The sequence below is a fragment of the Thermobia domestica genome, chromosome 3 (assembly GCF_964235325.1).
Source record: "Thermobia domestica chromosome 3, izTheDome1.hap1.1, whole genome shotgun sequence".
Classification (NCBI taxonomy): Eukaryota; Metazoa; Arthropoda; class Insecta; order Zygentoma; family Lepismatidae; genus Thermobia; species Thermobia domestica.
This window is the reverse complement of record NC_137456.1, coordinates 3,876,052-3,896,984: the sequence shown is the minus strand read 5'-3', so window position 1 is coordinate 3,896,984 and position 20,933 is coordinate 3,876,052. Positions and strand designations below refer to the sequence as shown.

General features: G+C 37.7%; 1 long non-coding RNA gene across 1 annotated transcript; it reads left to right on the top strand.

The window, feature by feature from the left end:
* The first annotated feature begins 8,988 nt into the window (after positions 1-8,988).
* On the top strand, positions 8,989-19,698 carry LOC145681372 (uncharacterized). The gene is made up of 3 exons (XR_014130760.1): positions 8,989-9,395; positions 15,278-15,416; positions 19,552-19,698. It is a non-coding gene; the product is annotated as an uncharacterized LOC145681372 (long non-coding RNA).
* Positions 19,699-20,933: the final 1,235 nt, after the last annotated feature.

The window sequence follows — 20,933 nt, the reverse complement described above, 5'->3', positions numbered from 1 at the left end:
GATTAAGCTGTGGTTTACAGCTGAATATCTCATATCGTTTGCTTTTATTGTACCCTTACAAAGATTGCTCTAGAATATAGTGTATAATCACCGATTCCCAAGTCCAAAACCTTGCCGGATCTGGATGTGTATTAGACTAGTGGGTAACATTCAGAAGTCCTAAATTTTAGGTCTACAGTGTAGGATGTATGCACTCTAGAATTTGTGCACGTATATTCAGTTACTTGAGTTCTGAAATTTAGCACTACCACACAGAATTATGATTGTGCAGCAGTTGCCATAATTCTGTTACTGACGTAATTAATTCCAACAGTAACAGCCACATTAGTAATACTAAAATACTACTACTAGTACACATGATCTGTGGACCCACCAATTGTACTGGATTCAAATCCCGGTTGCCATTTAGACTTGTCCTTAATAGTAGCTGCTGTCTTTCGTAACCTGGACGTTGCTTAAAGGCGCAAAGTCCGCGAGGTTCTGACCAGGAGAGATTGTGGCTGTGAGGTTTTGTACTCAAACGATGTTTTATGTTTTAAATTTATGTGGTCAACAAGTTTTAAGCCACAGAAGCCATGGTAAAATAAGGGACGGCTGTACAATGCAATAATGCGTGCTTTTTATATTCATGTGCCTTCGCGGTCGCATCTTCCGATCCTTTCTGCAGTCAAAAACCCATCCACTTCATACTTACTGTTGACTGTTTTGTCGGTTTCAGTTTTCAATACTTTTGTTCGCTCCGTTATCTGCAATGAATGTAAAACAATAAGAAATATTATCTACACGTTACCCATGTTCTTTTCCACAATCTCTGTTACTAATATAAAATCTAAAAGTTCAGATTTCTCTTCAGTTGATACTAGCAGTTTCAAAAAAAATTGTTTTTTTGTGTTCTACTTTTGAATGAAAAGAGCAAAATAGTGTTTTACATTTGTGTAAAAGCTGATTTTCTACTCGATGTAAATTACCTTGCCAACCCTGATCCTAATATAGGTATAAGTCATTTCTCATGATAAAAGTCCACAAACGGTACCCCATACTGTAAAAGTCGCCAACCCCTACTGGCCCACTTGCCGGTAAATGTCGATCGTCGATATAGCGACGCGTCAAAGGATTCCCGCTAGTGTGCTACTTGAGGTAGGGTTTCGTCGAGTCTAAACAGATATCTAGAGTCGGGGTGTTGAAGTTACCACCGCGTAACATCGAGGATATCATTTTGGACCGCGCTCCTTTGATTCGTCGCGGAGAATCGCGAAGGGACCAACACGAACTATCACTTATGTGCATCCGGTTATTATAATATTTTTTTTTTTTCTTAACGAATTGTTCCTAGAGTGAACTCCGTGGGTCACCCTGCCTCTACATCATGAGGTAAAAAAAATCTTGAGATAAGTGCGTATAATTGTATGAATTTAGATGGCAACTGTAGCCGATCATTAGAAAGTGAATATAGGAGAACTATGAAATGTAAATAGACGCGCGTCATTTTGTTATAAAATTACATGGCGAACACATTTATCTGATCCCAAACGGTTATAGTCGAATGTACATGGTTAAAGGAACACTCTTGATTCGCCAAATTAAAAAGACCTCAACGATTTATCCTTTTACATGCGACGTTTCTTTCATTGCCTCCGTGGCGAAGTCGGAAGAACATGCACCTAGTAATAATAAGATTAGCGGTTCACGTCCATTTCCCCCCCCACCCCACCCCATCTTAACGTAAACAAACCAAGTATATAGGCGATTCAACATATTTTGGGGAGTAATTTTGTGGTTCACTGGTGTTTCGTCGCGTCGGGCCACCGCGGATCGTCGCTGCGGGGCCGACATTTTTTGGCGCGATGTCGCTAGTGCCCATCGGTGGTCCACCCAAGACTACTCTATATAAGGCTAGGGTCAGACACGCCTCTTTTTTTCTTCGTGGAAGCAGTGGTCAAACTATGACGTCACATGGCGACAACTAAAGGGACAAACACACACACATATACAAATACAAAATAATGGGAAACGTGTGTGGCTGAAAAGAATTTGAGAAGCATTTCTGTTAGAAATTAGTTTGTTTTGTGATTGTGTTGTGAGCTGGGTTTCGTTGTGTGTATTTTTCCATTATTATCACATATTTGTGTGTTAATGCTGAGTGAGTGCATGTCTAATAACTAAAGAAAATGCCGTCTGAGTGTGCTGTTTCAACTTGTAAGAACAACAGCAGAAGTTGTAATAAAGACATTATTTTTCATCGTTTCCCAAAGGATTCTACGGTCTCTGCGGTGTGGACAGTTTTAAGCCCGAAAATAGTAGAATTTGTTCTACGCATTTTTGTAGTGATGATTATGAGCGTGACTTGAAACATGAATTATTAGGCCTCCCTCCCAGAAAACGTCTTAAACAAGATGCAGTCCCCAAAATAAGTTTACCATCTAATTTTTCTCCCCAAAAATCAGAACGAGGTGATCGACAGTTAGTAAGAGAGAGGAAACGATAAATAGCGAGCATACTACAAGAATCGCCGTCATCTCCTAAGAAGAAGTGTAAAAGTGTACTGAGTGATAATGTATGTGATAATGATAATGTTCTCCAAAATAACTTAATAAAAGAAAACGAAGAATTACGTGCACAGCTAAATACGAGGGTCGTTCAGAAAGTAAGGAACGATTGCGTATCGGGCGCGGCTCCGACCCCCTACCACTGCGATCGCGTGCGTGGCAGTAGCTCCTTCCTTCATCTCAGTGTGAGCCGAGTCTCAATGCTGTGCGGTCACGCTACTTGTTTTTACAGCAATTCAAAATGGCGGCGCCAATCGAAAATCCCGCCAAATGTGAAGTACGGAGTGTCATTCGTTTTCTGAAGGCGCAAAAAAGTTAAGCCTGTTGAAATTTATAGGCAAATAAAGAGTATTTATGGCGATAGTGCAATGAACGAGTCATCACTGAGGAAATGGTGCATTATGTTTAATCAAGAAAGAATCAGCGTGCATGATGAAAATTGGAGTGGGAGGCCATCACTTGTTACGGAAGAACTGAAGGGAAAATCTTTTGTCATCCTTCTTATAGTCCTGACTTGGTACCAAGTGATTCTCACTTATTCCCGACACTTTTGGGTGGAAAACAGTTCGCAAACGATGAAGAACTCAAGCAAGCACTGACAGCCTGTTTGAAATCTTTGGCGGCAGATAAGTATAATATCGGCATTAAAAAACTGGTCCCACATTATAACAAGTACCTCTACAACTATGGCGATTATATAGAAAAGCAAAGTAGAGTCCTGTGGCTTTGTAAATGAAGTTTTGTGTTGATATCTTTTGTTTTTATTTAATAATGCTAAAACGTTCTTTACTTTCTGAACGACCCTCGTAATTTAAAGAATCAACTAGAAACCGAAAAAAGCCGCAACAAAGCTGATCAACCTCAAATTTCGAATTTGCGTAAAAAATTAAATCCCAGTAGGCAGCGCAGATACGTTGCGAGTGAAGATCGAAGAATTTTACAAACGTCATTCACTGATAGCCAAATCGATTGCCTACTCAATCAGAAAACGAGAACTAAGTGGCAACAAGAAGATATGAATAATGTGTTTGTCTCTTTGGACTTTGTCAAAGAAAACATACATGTTCTTGCGCGAAAAGTGCCATTTTGGACTGCCGAGTGTAAGTACCATTCGCCGTTGGTTTCGTTCAATAAAATGTAAACCAGGTCTTCTGAAGCAAGTCATATGCATATTGAAGGCCAAAGGTGAAGGTCTATCTGTTTCAGAAAAATTGTGTGATCTCGTTTGATGAAATGCACATTCTACAAAAAGCTTGTTATGACAAACGGACTGATACTGTATATGGACCTTCTAAACAGGTGTCAGTGGTGATGGTTCGAGGATTAGTGGGTAAATGGAAACAACCAATATATTTTGATTTTGATATTAGGTTTACAAAAACATTATTTGACACAAATGTCCAAGCTCTAGAAGAAATAGGGTATCCTGTGGTTGCTGCAGTATCAGATCTTGGAGGATCAAATAGGCGTCTTTGGAAAGAGTTAGAGATAACAATGAGTAACACGTCATATCGCAATCCTTTCGACACCAAAAGAAATATATTCTTTTTTGCCGATATTCCTCACATGATTAAGTTATTAAGAAATCATTTCTTAGATGAAGGCTATGTAACACCATCAGGAGAGAGAATTTCAAAATTCCCATTAGTAGCTCTTTCGAAATATGACTGTAATGAAATTAAAATATGTCCCAAGCTTCGTGACATTCATATTAACGTTCATGGAACAAACAGACAGTGCGTGAAATATGCAACAGAACTTTTTTCGGAAAGTGTTGCAAAGGCAGTGCGGTATGTGTATCCAAAGGAAGAAACATTATCGAACTTCATTTTGGCTATAGATACATTTTTTGATGTTTTTAATTCGCGCCTACCTTTCGATTTTAGAAAGCCCTTAAGAAGTGCTGTTGGAAATTCTATTCAATCCCAATAAAGTATTTTGTCACAAATGCTAAATCTTACCTTAGGTATAAGAAAAGTAGGAAGCAAAAATATTTTGCCATTTCAGGAAGGTATTGCAATATCTATTAAATCTTTAATATCTTTAATCGAATATGTCAAAAGTATATATGGTATACAATATATATTAACGAGTAGACTTAACCAGGATTGCTAGAGAATCTCTTTTCGCAGCTGACCCCTTGCTGGTGGACAGTATGATCATCCTACACGAGTTGAAGTTAAGTATTGATTAAGGGAACTAATTTTAAGTCGCAATGTTTCCGCTGTAAGTTCAAATTTGAATGTGAGTGAACACAGTGACGAGCCGTATGTTTCCTCCGAGTTTTATGTATCACTATTGAAAGAATCACAGAGTATAGTTGAGAACCTCGAACATAAAACTGGTGAATGTTCAAGTAGTAATTATACAATTGAACATGAAGGGCTTCATCGGAACTCTGTACACGAAACGCTGGAGGAAAATAGTGAGAAGCAAACACGTCAAACGAAGGTTTGTTGTATATAGCTGGATATATAGCTTTCCAAGAAGGTAAAAAATGTCCAGAATTATGCTCAGAGGACAAGAAAATAATAGACGGAAAAGTGTCATGGTTGTCGTTTTACTCTAGAGGTAGTCTTGTGCACCCGTCGAATAAATTTTATGAAGATGTGATGTTCATGAACAGAGAATTTTTGAAGTTTCATGGTTCAACATCATTTCGACAAAGGGTAAAAGTTGTGAAAACCCTATCCGAATTGATTTCGCGCAAGATACCACATGTGCCTCTTAGTGTAATCGAAAGATTTATAAGATTAAGAACTATCATTAGGATTAGGCATATAAACAATGTTAGCTCACCAAGTCACGGTCAACAAAAGAAAATGAAAAAGTTAGTGAAGTAGTCACACAATGAAAAGAATAACGTATCGATATAGCGTCGAAGGAGAGGGTAAGTTTTTCATTTTATATTTCTCGCAAAAAAAAAAAAAAAAAAAAAAGTCTTTTAGTAGAATAGTTTTTAACCTTATGCATTTTTTTTTTTTTTTTTTTTTTTTTGTAAATATAGCAAGTCGATTCAAATTTCTTACGCAAATTACTTCTTTTTAGGGATTTGTTAATTACTTCTTATTTACTTGTTTTCATTTATGCCGCTAGTTACTTCATTTCGGTGTTTGTGCTTATGTCAAGGGGGGAGTAGACTGTTGCAACTTCTAAAGTTAGTGTGGAAAATGCTATTTATAGGTAGCATTTTTTTTTTTTTTTTGTTTCACCTTAATTTTCGGAGGAATCTACACCCCATGGACTATCTCCTGGCTACGTCCCTGTCGCCAAGATACAAAAAATTGCTCAGATAGCTAAAGGAAGGAAGTGATCCCCGTTCCCAGTATTTTGTAATATATTTTTAACAATAGAAATGTAGCTAAATGTGGTGATTTGGGCGAATATTGTAAAGTTAACGTATTCCAAACTAGAAAATTATTTATATATATATAATAGGGATGGCCAAAATATCCGGATAACGGATATCCGGATAAGAAATTATCCGGTATCCGTTTTTGAGGAAACGGATAATCCGGATAACGGATAATATCCGGATGACGGATAATATCCGGATAACGGATAATATCCGGATGACGGATAACGAATAATATCCGGATGACGGATAATATCCGGATAACGGATAATATCCGGATGACGGATAACGGATAATATCCGGATGACGGATAATATCCGGATGACGGATAATATTCGGATAACGGATAATATCCGGATAACGGATAATATCCGAATTACGGATAATATTCGGATGACAAATAATATTCGGATAATGGATAAAAAATAATATCCGGATAAAGGATAATGTCCAGATGATATATAATATTCGGAAAACAGATAATATTCGGATGTCAAATAACGAATTATGTCCCGATAATGAATTATATCTAACTTACGGATAACGGAGAATATTTGCGTGAAGAATATCAAGACAATTATTGAGTATCTGGAAATTAATTATTGCTGACTATAAAATAATTGTGAGATTGCCTTGTTCGGGTTTTTACAATTGGTTATAAATACAATTTGTTTATTACAAAAAAATATAGGATAATAAGTTTCAGAATATTATATATATATTGTGCGTGTTTGCATTTTAAACGCTTAAAATAGGGATGGGCACGAGTCGAGCCAAAGGTAATTTTCTCGAGTCGAGTTCCGAACCGAGTCGCTGTTTTGAGATCGAGTTTCGAGTCGAGTTGAGTTTGATAAATGGCCCGCTGGTTCAGCTCGTTTTAGCTCGTTTAGAAATCATTACCTCATTAGACTAGGAAGCAAAGCCATGAGATTTGTAAGCAGTAATGTGGAATATTTTTAGTGCTGCTCGCGAGATGGGACACTGCTCGTATCGTCTCGATAACGAGACGACAATAGATATTTATAACGAGACAGCTTCAAATATGGTAAGCATCAATATAAGTATATACTGTACTTCTCACCATCAAGGCTCAGACCTGCACGGTCTAAGTTTTAAGACCAAGCAGAAGCCCACTCCGGGAAGTGATGTTAACCGGCTCAACTCGGTTCAACTGAGTGAACAGCTCGAGCCGGCTCGTTGGGATAAGACATCGGCTCGGCTCAACTTAACGGACGGCTTGAGCTGGTTCGTTGCGATGAGCCATCGACTTGACTCAAGTAAGCAGGTAGCTGAAGCCGGCTCGGTTGAGATGAGCCATTGACTCTGTTTGACTCTGCTCAGGTGAGCCTTCGGTTCGTTGGGCTCGGTTGAAATGAGTCCATCGGCTCAGCTCGACTCAGTTCAACTACACTGAGAAAAATCCATTATCCGGACAGCGGTATATTGTACAAATACAAGGATTCGTTATGTTTACTAAGGAAATCTGTACGGAGCGTACTTTATCCATATGCTACACAGGTACTGCCTTTTACCCGCTTAGATATTACATCATGTCGCTGCAGGATGTCTGACTTCTAACAATCTTCTGTATTTTACATACATATACGTATGTTAAATACTTCAGCTATATGTTATATACGTCCATCTGTGTGTGAGATCCAGGCCGCCTATAGACACCTCTTTCTTTCGCCATGGCTGACGTCATTGAACTACCGTCTTTTGCTTGCGAAACGAGGTTGTTTACAAACGGAAAAGAAGAGAGGAAGGAAAAATGCTTGGGTAAGTACACTAGTTAACTATTACTTTAGTTAAATATTCCATTAATTATATATTCTTTTAGTGTAACTTGCTTTAATATAGTACTAAGTAAGTAATGTAGTTTACGAATACAATTCTTACTATTGTAAAACTCGTTAATGATTGAGGACAATGGAATGGGTGAATCTGAATTTTGAGAAATCTTTGAATATTAATGTTTTGAAACATTTTACATTTCAAGGTAGCAAAATGAATGTTATGTGTTTATTCATTCCGTTTTATATGTGACGATTTATTACTTGGTGCAGATTTACTACAGGGCTGCTTAACATAATTGCTAATAAACCGTTTTCAGCGCGAAAATTCCCTTGTGTAGTGAAGATTTAGGATTTAGATTTCTGGGCTTTCGGCATCAATGGCCTTGTTAGCCCGTCGCATATGAGGGATGACTTCCCTCGGTGATCACACTATCCGGGGAAAGGAAGGGAAGAATGGATTGGGGAAAAATGGGGCCGCGGTGGCTCAGTGGTAGAGCGTTCACCTCTGGTGCTTGGGGTCCCGGGTTCGAGTGAACTTTTTGGTGGACAAACACCGTGTGCGTGGGTTTTCTCGGGGTTCTCCCGTTTCCTCCCACTTTCTTCATTCCACCATTTCATACATTACTCATCATCACCGTCTCCTTTAGCCTAACCGGCATAACCGTGGGACGTAAAACTCAAAGATTTCATTTTCATTTTTGGATTTCGGAAGGGAGAAAACGGCTTGGGACCTATATGTTAGGTACCACTCCGGCATTTGCCTGCTGTGAATGAGGAAAAGCCAAGGAAACCTCATTCAGGATGGCTGGACTTAAAATCTTTTGATACTTTTTCGACCGAGTTCCCCCACCGGGATCGAACCCGGGACCGTTCGCACCGAAGGCGAGAGCGTTAGCGAATACGCTACGCGGGGCCACTAGTGTAGTTTAGAAAACTCATTTTTACTAGGATATTTGTAAGATTTTTTTTTCTTTTAGTTTAACGCCCCATGATTGTACATCAATGTAAGAGAGAAGGTGACGATGAGATACATGATAATGGTGGAATCAAGAAAATGTAAGGAAACTGGAAAGTCTTAAGAATAACCACAACTACAGTGTTCACCAAAAGCCTATTTGTCGGGAGCAGGAATCGAACCAGGGACCTACCGCGTCAGAGGTAAGCGCTCTCAGAGCTTTCTTTTGTTTAAAGAACTTGTTTACAATGATATATATATATATATATATATATATATATATATATATATATATATATAACGAAGATATTGACATATTTTACAGCCTCACTGAAATTTAAAAAAAAAGTAGTCAGGGAGAGCTTACTTGTCAGGTTTTTATTTTTTAATTTAATTTATTTTTATTTATTTATTTTTGCTTTGTTATGTTCCCTAGTTAATTAATGTTTGGGTTACTGAAAATTAAAACCTTTTTAGTATTATTGTTATGTCATCACTTTGGAACCAAAACGTTAGATTTTTTTCTTGTGTTTTCATATAGGAAGTTGGTGAGTTTGTGCCTTAGCACTGGTTTGGTTTCTAGAACGTAATTGAAGGTCATGTTGAGTTGAGTCTTGGTGGGTTTGAGTTCGTGAAGTGTCAGGCACTGCTTGTGCCCCTGTCTTCTGTTTGTGATGTTTCCTGGCTTTGGGCTGTGACGTATTTATGTTGAGGAGTACCAACGAAGGCCGCGTGATATACAGGTAGCTACAACACAGCTTCAACAGTTAACGAGTGCCATGTCTTTGAATTTCAGCTTTCGTTACGGCGTGATAATGCAGTATAGTGCTAGATTGAAATTCTATGGGTGGTAAAAACGGTATGGTAAGAAATACAACGTAATTGTTATTAGTTTAATTAGTGTTTCTTCATAGTATTGTTTCACTATTTCTAGAAGGAATTAAGTATTAACGAAGTAATGAATAAGCAAAAGAACACATTGATTGACGTTTACTATTTCTCATACTCCATTGAGAATGTTTTGATCCTCAGTTGCGCAAACATCCAGTGTGCGTTTATTTTCTTTCTTTTTTGGGGGGTTTACACTGCCTCACAGATGAGCTCTTTCGTGGCTAAGTGGTTAATGAACACGCCTTTGGCGTGGGACACCCGGGTTCGATTCCCGGCCGGGGGCCGCGGTGGCTCAGTGGTAGAGCGTTCACCTCTGGTGCTTGGGGTCCCGGATTCGATCCTAGCCCCGCCAAGTGAACCTTGTGGTGGACAAACACCGTGTGCGTGGATTTTCTCGGGGTTCTCCCATTTCCTCCCACTTACTTCATTCCACCATTTAATTCATTGCTCATCATCAGCGTCTCCCTTAGCCTAACTGGCATAACTGTGGGACGTAAAACTCAAAGGTTTCATTTCATTTTTTCTTAATCTCTTGCACCGACCGACCGATCTCGATCAAATTTCCAACGTAGATGCGCTTCTGGCCTGGGAGTGTTTTTAGCTATTTACTTTGACAGTAGAACTTAGGGGAGGGGGAGGAGGGGGACAGAAAAAATAAATGACTTAATTTACTTTGAAGTGTAAAAGTGCGAGCGTTTTCTTCTCTCTCTCTCTCTCTTCACTCCTCCAGTCTCCTCTCACTTTTAGGGCCGCGGTGGCTCAGTGGTAGAGCGTTCACCTCTGGTGCTTGGGGTCACGGATTCGATCCTAGCCCCGCCAAGTGAACCTTGTGGTGGACAAACACCGTGTGCGTGGGTTTTCTCGGGGTTCTCCCATTTCCTCCCACTTACTTCATTCCACCATTTCATTCATTTCTCATAATCACCGTCTCCTTTAGCCTAACCGGCATAACCGTGGGACGTAAAACTCAAAGATTTCATTTCATTTTTTCCTCTCACTTTGATTTCATGATTTCGCACTCTGATGAAAAGTATTAAATACCGCCAGGAAAAGTACTAATATATAACCTCTCTTTTAGGCGCCCCTCCAACCACGCGCCCGGGACACGTGCTTTGCTTGCTTGCCCATAGCTGCGGCTCTGTGAGCTACATAAGTAACATACAATGCTTACGTAATACTTTGGGTCATAAGCAGTGGCGGCGATTGGACGTTAAAAGTGGGGGGGGCAAGACATGATCTGAATATTTGTATATCAATGTTAATATACAAACTTCCCTGGTTGAAACTATATACATTAATAGGTCATTTGAGAAAAGTGGGGGGGCAACTGCCCCCCTTTGCCACCCCTAATCGCCGCCCATGGTCATAAGTACTATTAAGAAAGGAAGAATTGCATTTTTTTAACTTTGGGAAAGGAGCTACTATGGGATTAAAGTTAAGGTAGGAAAGGCAACACATTCCAGTCTATGCTTTCACCCAGCAGACATATTGTTTGGAACCAAAAAAATGTGACTTTTGGAATCTTGTACTTAGGTTCACAGCGGAAGCGACGAAATAACTTGAATCATCCATTGTAGCTCTCCCCGCAACCAGTTTCTAAAATGTTGGCAATAAGTTTGCGAAACGAGAGGTGACGACTCCAATTTTGGGTGAAAAGTCGCTATAAGAAATAATCGAGAAATTCATTGTCTATAAGCATTGTAAAAGTTGTAGATGTAAACTAAACAATATGCTCTACTCACTGGCGCAAATCCCGGGGGGGGGGGATGACGGATACATGTCCCCTCCAATCTTGGAACTGAGGGGGACTTCTCCCAAATAATCCGATTTGAAATGTGTTTTTTGGGAGAAATTTGATGATTTTTGTCCGATTGCTACAAAGGAACGTGAGATGTCCCCCAGAATAAGCCTCAAATCTGCAGCCTCCTAACGCTAAAGACAACTCTGATCCTCCACAACATTGTTTTTCAACTTCATAAGTATTTTGGACATCGCCAAAAAAAGTATGGTAACGGTCTTACCCTCCCCCCCAATGTTGAAGACAGATTTGCGCCGCTGGTTCTATTCACATCTTTGTAAACAGGGCGCAACCAATCCTTTAATTCAGGGATCATTTCAGGTTGTTTCGGGTACTTTTGTTCATGTTGTGGTCAAAATAGTTCCGAAATAATTAACACTACAGTACTTACGTTAAGCAATTTTTTGTAAAAGAAAAAGTGCAGAATAATTAAAAGACCCCAGAGGACAAATATAACAAACACCTTCTTCGCCTTTTTTCACGCATCTATAGCTAATCTTGTTGCTATCGGTAATGATGTATTACGTGTGTCTCTCAACGGAAACTCTGCGAACTAAAGGACATCAAGTTTGTAGTTATTCTCAGGGTAACATAACAATGCAGGATTGTGGAGTAGTGAGTACGCTGTATTTCCAAACTCTTCATCACTTGCGCTGATTAAAACAAACAAACAGAAAAAAAGAACGTAAAAACTGTTTTGAACTAATAATGCTTCTCTACAGATGAACATTTTGTTTGCAGCAAAAAGTCGCTAAATGTGTAAGTAGGTAAATCGTTATTTAAAAATCACCCAAAAAAGTCTCCAATCGGAATTTTTTTTTTTTTGTCGTTATCGTAGGGCGACCATACGTCCCGTTTTGACCGGGACAGTCCCGTTTTAGGGGCGTGTCGCGGCCGTCCCGTCAGTAGATGGAAAAAAGTAGTATTCGTCCCGTTTTATGTAAATGAAAGAAGTAAATAACAAACCCAGTACCTTTACTCCTTTTAAAAGTATTAATAATAACAAAGCGGCAAAAATTGAACTGAAAATCCCTATATTAAAAATACTCTATAGTTCGCAGTACTGCTCGAAAGGCAGCAGAGGTTTTAGCAGTTGGTTGTGTGTTAAACAAACTTCAACGTGTCTTTCCTTTTTCATAAGTACCCGCTCTGTAACGAAGAGAGAGAGGGGGAACTCTGATATCAAGGCACTGATAAGAACAAAGGTAGATCTAAAAGTCTAGTGTTGCAAGAACCTGTCCCGTTTTTAACTGAAAATTTTATGGTCACCCTGCGCTATCGTTGAGGTCGAATTCCCCTTATTTAGCGACTTTACCCAAAATTGGCAACATTGACCCCCACCGAACAACACCCCGTCATCTTGAGCCTAGCCAGCATAATAGTGGGACGTAAAACTTAAAGATTTCATTTCGAACAACACTCCCAGAAACCTACTGTTATACTATTCTCAAACCACCCTTTCGTACAGTTCTCCCTATTCGAAAAAAAAAAAAAATTGTAAATAGCAGTGTTCATACATAAATATGGAACTCAATTTCCCTGAATTTTGCAGGTTTTCCAGGTATTAATTTTGCAATTTCCAGGTCTAGTGGAAGAAACTAATAGTACGAGAACACATAAATTTTAAGAATACTATATTTATATATTTGAGAATGGCCACCCTTCTCCCCAATGAACGATTGCAATTAAATATTGAGTCACAAGAAAATAAATAATTAAAATAAATAAAATTTAAGTTGAAAAATATTAAGTTGAGAAGCCTACTAAGGGAATTATATAATACTTTTGTTCCATACTTGAATACATTCAAAATATACAAAAAAATATTGGCTTGGGGAAGAAAAAAGGGCCCGCGAGATTTTAACTGATTCTTGTAGTACTCGACGACAGAAATAGATTACTGAAAGAATTTTCAAAATCGGCACAGGCAAACATGAAGAAAATCGCATTTTCAGGTACCGGTTCAAAATGGGAAGAAAAAAGGGCCCGCGAGATTTTAACTGATTCTTGTAGTACTCGTCGAGAGAAATCGACTAGTGAAGGAATTTTCAAAATCGGCACAGGCAAACATGAAGAAAATCGCATTTTCAGGTACCGGTTCAAAATGGGAAGAAAAAAGGACCGCGAGATTTTAACTGATTCTTGTAGTACTCGACGACAGAAATAGATTACTGAAAGAATTTTCAAAATCGGCACAGGCAAACATGAAGAAAATCGCATTTTCAGGTACCGGTTCAAAATGGGAAGAAAAAAGGGCCCGCGAGATTTTAACTGATTCTTGTAGTACTCGTCGAGAGAAATCGACTAGTGAAGGAATTTTCAAAATCGGCGCAGGCAAGCATGAAGAAAATCGCATTTTCATGTACCGGTTCAAAATGGGGAAGAAAAAAGGGCCCGCGAGATTTTAACTGATTCTTGTAGTACTCGAAGACAGAAATAGATTACTGAAAGAATTTTCAAAATCGGCACAGGCAAACATGAAGAAAATCGCATTTTCAGGTACCGGTTCAAAATGGGAAGAAAAAAGGACCGCGAGATTTTAACTGATTCTTGTAGTACTCGTCGAGAAAAATCGACTAGTGAAGGAATTTTCAAAATCGGCGCAGGCAAGCATGAAAAAAAATCGCACTTTCATGTACCGGTTCAAAATGGGGAAGAATAAAGGGCCCGCGAGATTTTAACTGGTTCTTGTAGTACTCAACGGGAGAAATCGATTAGTGAAGGAATTTTCAAAATCGGCGCAGGCAAACATGGAGTAAATGGCATTTTCATGTACCGGTTCAAAATGGGGAAGGAACAAGGTCCCGCGAGTTTGAACCGCTACGATGTATGTTTACGAATGTGCCCGTCTTCTCAAATTTAGTTAATTACTGTGACACTGAAACATGTGACACAGAGTCACATTGTGGATGACTCTGCAATCGGCAACCACTGCACATATACTCCTCCCGCCCCACAGTTTGATTATTTCGATCCATTCCTCACGTGCTAACGGCATGGTTCAACATCTGCAAGAAAGAGGTAAATGTAACGTTCAATTGGCAATAGCTTTTCACCAAATTAAGCTGCATGAAATCTGATTGCATATTTGACATACTGAGAAAATTCTAGCCCGTGGCCATATGTATCACATATCCCACCAGTTCATAAAAATTTTGAACACAAAATTACGGTCGTCCGTGTGACGTACTCCCAAAAGGCCTAATGTGTATCACCCACCTCACATTCAATGAAACCACATCCGTGTAGAATTAAGAAAGGAACCTCTTATGATGTATACAGGATGTCTCAAACGTTCCCTGACATAGGGTAACTCTGTTATTATCAGAGTTACGACAAAATGTAAGAGGAAAAACATCTCGAAATATGACGTTTTCAATCTAAAGTGAACACTTTTTTAAAAAATCGGACAAGATGAATGTGCTGTATACTCTTTATGCACCCAATTTTAAATGAAAATGCAACGTTGTCATTTACCTGGACCCACGACATAAGTGAATGAAGTTACTGTTTGAAACGGGGGCTGGCCATCGACATGTTAGCGTAAAAGACAGTAACTTCACTCACTTCTGTTGTGGGTCCAGGTAAATGGCAACGTTGCATTTTCATTTCACATTGGGCGCATAGAGAGTGTACAGCGCAAACGGGTCATCCGATTTTAAAAATTCCTTCACTTTAGATTGAAAACATCATAATTGGATATGCTTTTCCCTCCTACATTCTGTTGTAACTCTGATAATAACAGAGTTACCCTATGTCAGGGGACTTTTGAGACACCCTGTATACCTTATTTAATGTATGTTTGATGTCACTATAACTGTAGTATAATTTAGTTTGTTTAAATTTACAATTTAATACAAGTAGATTCGGATTTACATGCGTAGGATTTTGTATGCATCTAACTAATGAATTCTTTTATTTTTATGCTTAACTTAGTGACTTGGCTTTGGACTGCAACTGATTATTGTAACCCATTATTGCTTGAGAAGAAACAAGATATCCGAATCTTCATTTGGAGAAATCAAAGGTCTATTGGAAAGCTGGGGATTACAATCATTAATTTCTACATTTCAAGGTGCGTAGTAAATTATATATTGTGTTTATTGTTAAATTACTATTATTGGGTTTAGAATCAATGAAGCACTTCATGATATTTTATGGGGATCAAGATGGGTGCCGGATAGATAAGTATTTGAGCGTCAGGCTCTTATTTCTTTTCAATTTAATATTTAATCAATGATTATTTTTCTCCCTCATTATTCCACCAAATCGTATTCCAAGATCATATATCCATTTTTGTTCGATATATCCATATTTTTGATCTCTTTCATATTTCTATATTTTCGATTTTTGATATTGTTTATATTTCGATATTGCTGTATTTTTCGATATTTCGAACAAGTTTCGATAGTTTGTCGACATCGATTATCTATATCTAAATTCGGATATCCCAAAGCCCTATCGAGCACCCTCCGAAATGAAGTTTTTGGCTATGGACCTGATTAGGGATGCGCACGAGACAAGACGAGACAATTTTTGTTACGAAATTCGAGGCAAGATAGAGCTTTTCCAATAGAAACGGATCCAGTTTTCGAGACGAGACAACTTTCGCGGCACCTTTTCGAGAGGAGACAACCTCAAATCTTTTCTCTTGCGCATCCCTAGACTTGATCATGAGTTATCAAAAAAAAAAAAAAAAAAATGTTAATGAGAAATAACATGTAAATACAATATAGGTAGCTAAAACATTTTTGTTTTCATTCTTCAGTAATGCATTGTTATTAATCTCAGGGGGGCGGTGGCTCAGTGGTAGAGCGTTCACCTCCGGTGCTTGGGGTCCCTGGTTCGATCCCAACTCGCGCCGTGTGGACTTTGTGGTGGACAAACACCTTGCTCGTGGGTTTTCTCGGGGTTCTCCCGTTTCCTCCCACTTTGTTCATTCCACCATTTCACTCATTTCTCATTATCACCGTCTCCTTATCCTAACCGGCATAACCGTGGGACGTTAAACTTAAAGATTTCATTTTTTATTAATCTCAGCATTTTATAGTGTATTCTTAAACTTAAGGTGATGTATAATTAAAGTTTGAATTCAGTTAACTTATTTTGTTTCTCAGATTGTTTTTAAAATGTATGTACAATTGTTTATGTTCATTCTCGAGAGTTTAAAGTGACGTATAGTTATTAAACATAGTATTTAATATTGTACTCTTAACGTGGAAGTGATATACAGTTAACTTTTGAATTCAGTAAACATTTTTCTTTCTGAAATTGCTTTAAAAAGTATGTAAAAACGTTTTTATTTTCTTTCTTGAGTGCTAAAAGTGATGCAAAGTTATTAAGCTTACTACTTTATATTGTATTCTCAACCCTAAACTGATACACAGTGCGTTTTTGAATAAATTGTCAAGTTATTTGAGTGATGAACACTGGTAGAAAATCCTGACTACTACTGGAACATTTTGATTTTAAGGTGACGACTACTGGTGCAAGGATTTTAAAATATTGTTTTTCCTTCAAGGGCTACTCCTTTTTGAATTCTGACTACATGGTCACTATAGGAAGGATCAGTGAGTCTTTCCAACTATGGTACAGCTCCGACAGAGTCACGATGCTCAGAGAAGAGACAAAATAGTATGTTTTCAAACTTAAAGTGAGAACCACTGGCGTTTTTACCTTGCTATGCAAAAGTAAGTGAGTACTCCAATGGGGTTCCAATGCGGTACCTAATTTCTGCATTTTAGATATATGGAAATACATGTCTCTAAAATGTAAAGAACTGATTTTTTTTAGGGGGGGGGAATAAACTATAGGTATGTGGGGCTTGCATACTTGACGCTATAATTCGGAAATTGAATTAAAATATGACTAACGGCTATCAAGATGTTGTCAAATAAAGGGAGGACCAACACAGTTAAGGGGTTTTCGTGTTAGATGCTAAAATTTCCGAAATCGGTCATGGAAAGTTAATAAACACCAGTAGCAGTTTCATCTTAAAGTAATTAGATATCTTCATGGGGTGTTAGAACATCATGGAGTCTACCAAAATTAAATTTTAAAAGCTTTTGAAAATATAATCTGACATTTGTAAACAGTATTTGAAATATGTATTTACCCAAAACTTCCAGCTAGTACATCTAACATCTGGAGAAACACTGTGAAATAAAAGCTTGAAATTTCGGAAACAATTATTGGTCGCAACAAAATTAAATAAGATGGTACTTCTATGGGTTAAATCAGTACCTCAGTACAATTTCGATCGAAAGATTAGTTCAGTCCTAGGTTTTCTTCAGGCAATTACAATGGTTCATCGAGCTGTACAAAAGAATGAAAATTCGCTGTCAATATCTAAGATAGTAACCAAGATAAAAGGAATTATATATTTTATGGCGTAAAAATAGAGATCTTTATATATTTGTACTTTTGGGTCTTTCCTATAAGAAAAAAAAATCAGAAAACTACTGTATATACCTTAATAGACAATTCAATGGGCGGGGACACAGTAGCTTAGTGGTAGGGTGTTTAACTAATCTTTTTTTTTGCAGAAACTATTGGAGTATTCACTTAACCCGTAGAGATACGATCATACTTAACTCCCTATTTAATTTTAAAATTAAATAAAAGGAAATATTTCAGTGTAGCGACCCACGATTATGCATTTTAGTCTCAGGGAGATTATGATTAAAGCAAGTGAATGTTGTTGACAGAATTGATGGAATGCAAAGGTGGGAGGAGAGTACCCCGAGAAAACCCACGAATACGATGTCCACTACAAACTGACTTGGCCGTGGATCGAACCAAGAACCCAATACACCAGAGGTAAGCACTCTACCACTAAGCCACTGTGCCCCCGCCCATTTAATTGTCTATTAAGGTATATACGGTTGTTTTCTGAAATTTCTTCTTCTTACAGCAAATACTCAAAAGTACAAATCCATGTGGGTCTCTATTTTTACGACGTCATAAAATACATAATTCCTTATATCTCGCTTGCTATATTAGATATTGACAAAAAATGTTCACTTTATTTCAGAGCCCGATGAACGCTTGGAATTGTTCAAAGAAAATTTAGAGCTGAATTAATCTTTCGATCGAAATTGTACTGACGAGTCTGAGGTTCTCACTTAACCCATATAAGTACCATCTTATTTAACTTTTGTTAGGATCAATAATTGTTTTCTGAAATTTCAAGATCTAATACGCTTTTATTGTATGGTGTCTCTCTAGCTGCTAGATGTACTAGCTGGAACTTTTAGGTAAATACATATTTCTAATACTCTTTACAAATGTCAAAATATATTTTACAAAACTTTTAAAATTTAATCTTGGTAGACCCCATGATGTTCTTAAACTCCATGGAAATACCTAATTATTTTAAGATGAAATTGCTACTGATGCTTATTAACTTTACATGACCGGTTTCGGAAATTTTACCACCTAACACGAAAACCCCATAACTATATGGATCCTCCCTTTATTTGACAATATCTTGATAGTCATATTTTAATTAATTTTCTAAATTGTACTGTCTAATATGCAAGCTCCACGTACCTATGGTGTCGCTTTTTATTTCACCATATTTCGGTAACTGTTAGGCGTACCGACTTGCGGTTTCGGTAAACACACACCTCTAACGTTCTTTAAAACGTTATTAAGACATATTTTAGAATATTTAGAAATGAGAGTTCTGGGAATATCATGGTACCCGAAAACCCCCATCAGGGCGTGTGTGTAGTGTATTTAATTGAAACTACTTTTGAGGTTGTTGTAAGCCCTCGTAATTACGTTTCCGAAACTGCACCATCTAGTACGCAAACTCCACAGTTCTGTAGTGTCGCTCTTTATTTTCCCATATCTCGATATCCATAAGGCTTACCGAGTTGAGGTTTTCGGTAAACAGATGTCAGTTCCTTACATTTTAGAGACATATATTTTCATATATCTAAAAAATACAGACATTAGGTACCCCATGATAGCCCGAACACCATTGAGGTACCCACTTACTTTTGAATGGTAATACATTTTGAGTTGTTGTTCAGCATCAATAAACACTTCATAGTTTTTCTACGTGCAACCCAAAAGTCCATACCTGACCGAACATATTTTGTCCATTTAATCTCAAAAATGTTAAGATACTTTGTATTGTTAAGTACAACCAAATTAAGCACACTGAATATAACATTTTAAATATTTTCTGATTTTTGTTGCAGGTATTTCGTGCATCAAACCAGAATTCTGCTTGAAAGACAGTCAAAAGAAGCAGTGTAGGTTGTGGCTAAAAGTACGCCCTTTCTGAAGACAGACTCAGTTGTACTTACATTATTTTGTACGAATATATAACCCTAATAAAGATACTGTACTACAAATTATTTCTTTCTTCCATAAATTATAATAAAATATTATCTCTGTTTAAAGAAAATGATTTGTTAATGTTAAGTCATTTTAATTATTTTTCTCTGTAATAAGAACATTATCCCTAGCAATATTTTTTATCTTTGTGCTATTGCGATTGGATGAAGTAAAATTCTATACGAAGCACTATTATTTCAGACATGCATTAATAACTAATGTATTGTTCTGTATGTAAGACAATGTGTATACTGAACATGTCTAGCGAAGGTGTTGTTTTAATACAGAATCTATAACTCAGCTTTTCAGTAGTCAACTTTATTGGGAATCCGAAGAACGAAGTTAAAAAAAAAAAAAAAAAAAAAAAAATGTTGGACTTACCAGCGTGTGTGTGTTCGAATTCTGGACTAATCCAAATTATCCAGAGAAATCATTATATATTTCTTTGTTGCTATTTCAGATGTATCCTTTATCCAAGTCGTATGAAACGGAGACTTCATACATCGCTATACTTTGTATGAACTATGTTCCGTATTTACTTAATCACTTTGTAACTTTCTCTAGTGTTGACAAGGCCGCAGGTGTCAATCGAATAGTTTAGTGTTTCACTCATGTCACCTTGTGACTAAGGTACGTCCTGTCGGTATATATATGGTACTGGGTTCAATTAGCGATAAAATACATTTTTAGCGTTAAACAAATGCAAAAATCTACACGAAATGAGATGCCGTGATCTCTGACTTACGGATAACACCAAGCAACTAATGGTACTGAGTGTGATTGAGTTTACTAATTACTATTTGGCTAAAATCAGTGTTCCTTTATCTATAGTTCTTTTCGTGCTTTGAATTGCAAAGTTTGAAATAACCGTTTTAAATTATTGTGTATATATATCTTCCGAGTAATTCTGAGAATCATTGCTCTTTCTTTAAGCAATGTATGAGACTGTTAAATTGCTCTTTCCTTAAAATGTTGCACTAAGAAGGATGCATCCAGGAAAGTCCAAATTTGCAGAATGTCTATAGCAGGGAAGAATAAATATGTTTAGTCGATGGCTGCACAACGCCTCCGCTGTCACCACGTTGTCACACAGCGAATACAGCGAACGTTTAAGAGTATTCTGCACTTACTATTAGGTATCGGCCTGGGAACTTTGGCGCATCTACCCAGTCTCCTTCTTGGTGTTTCATTTTTAATGGCGAGTACTGAGTAGGAATAATATTGTAAGCGAATGCGTTTCCGG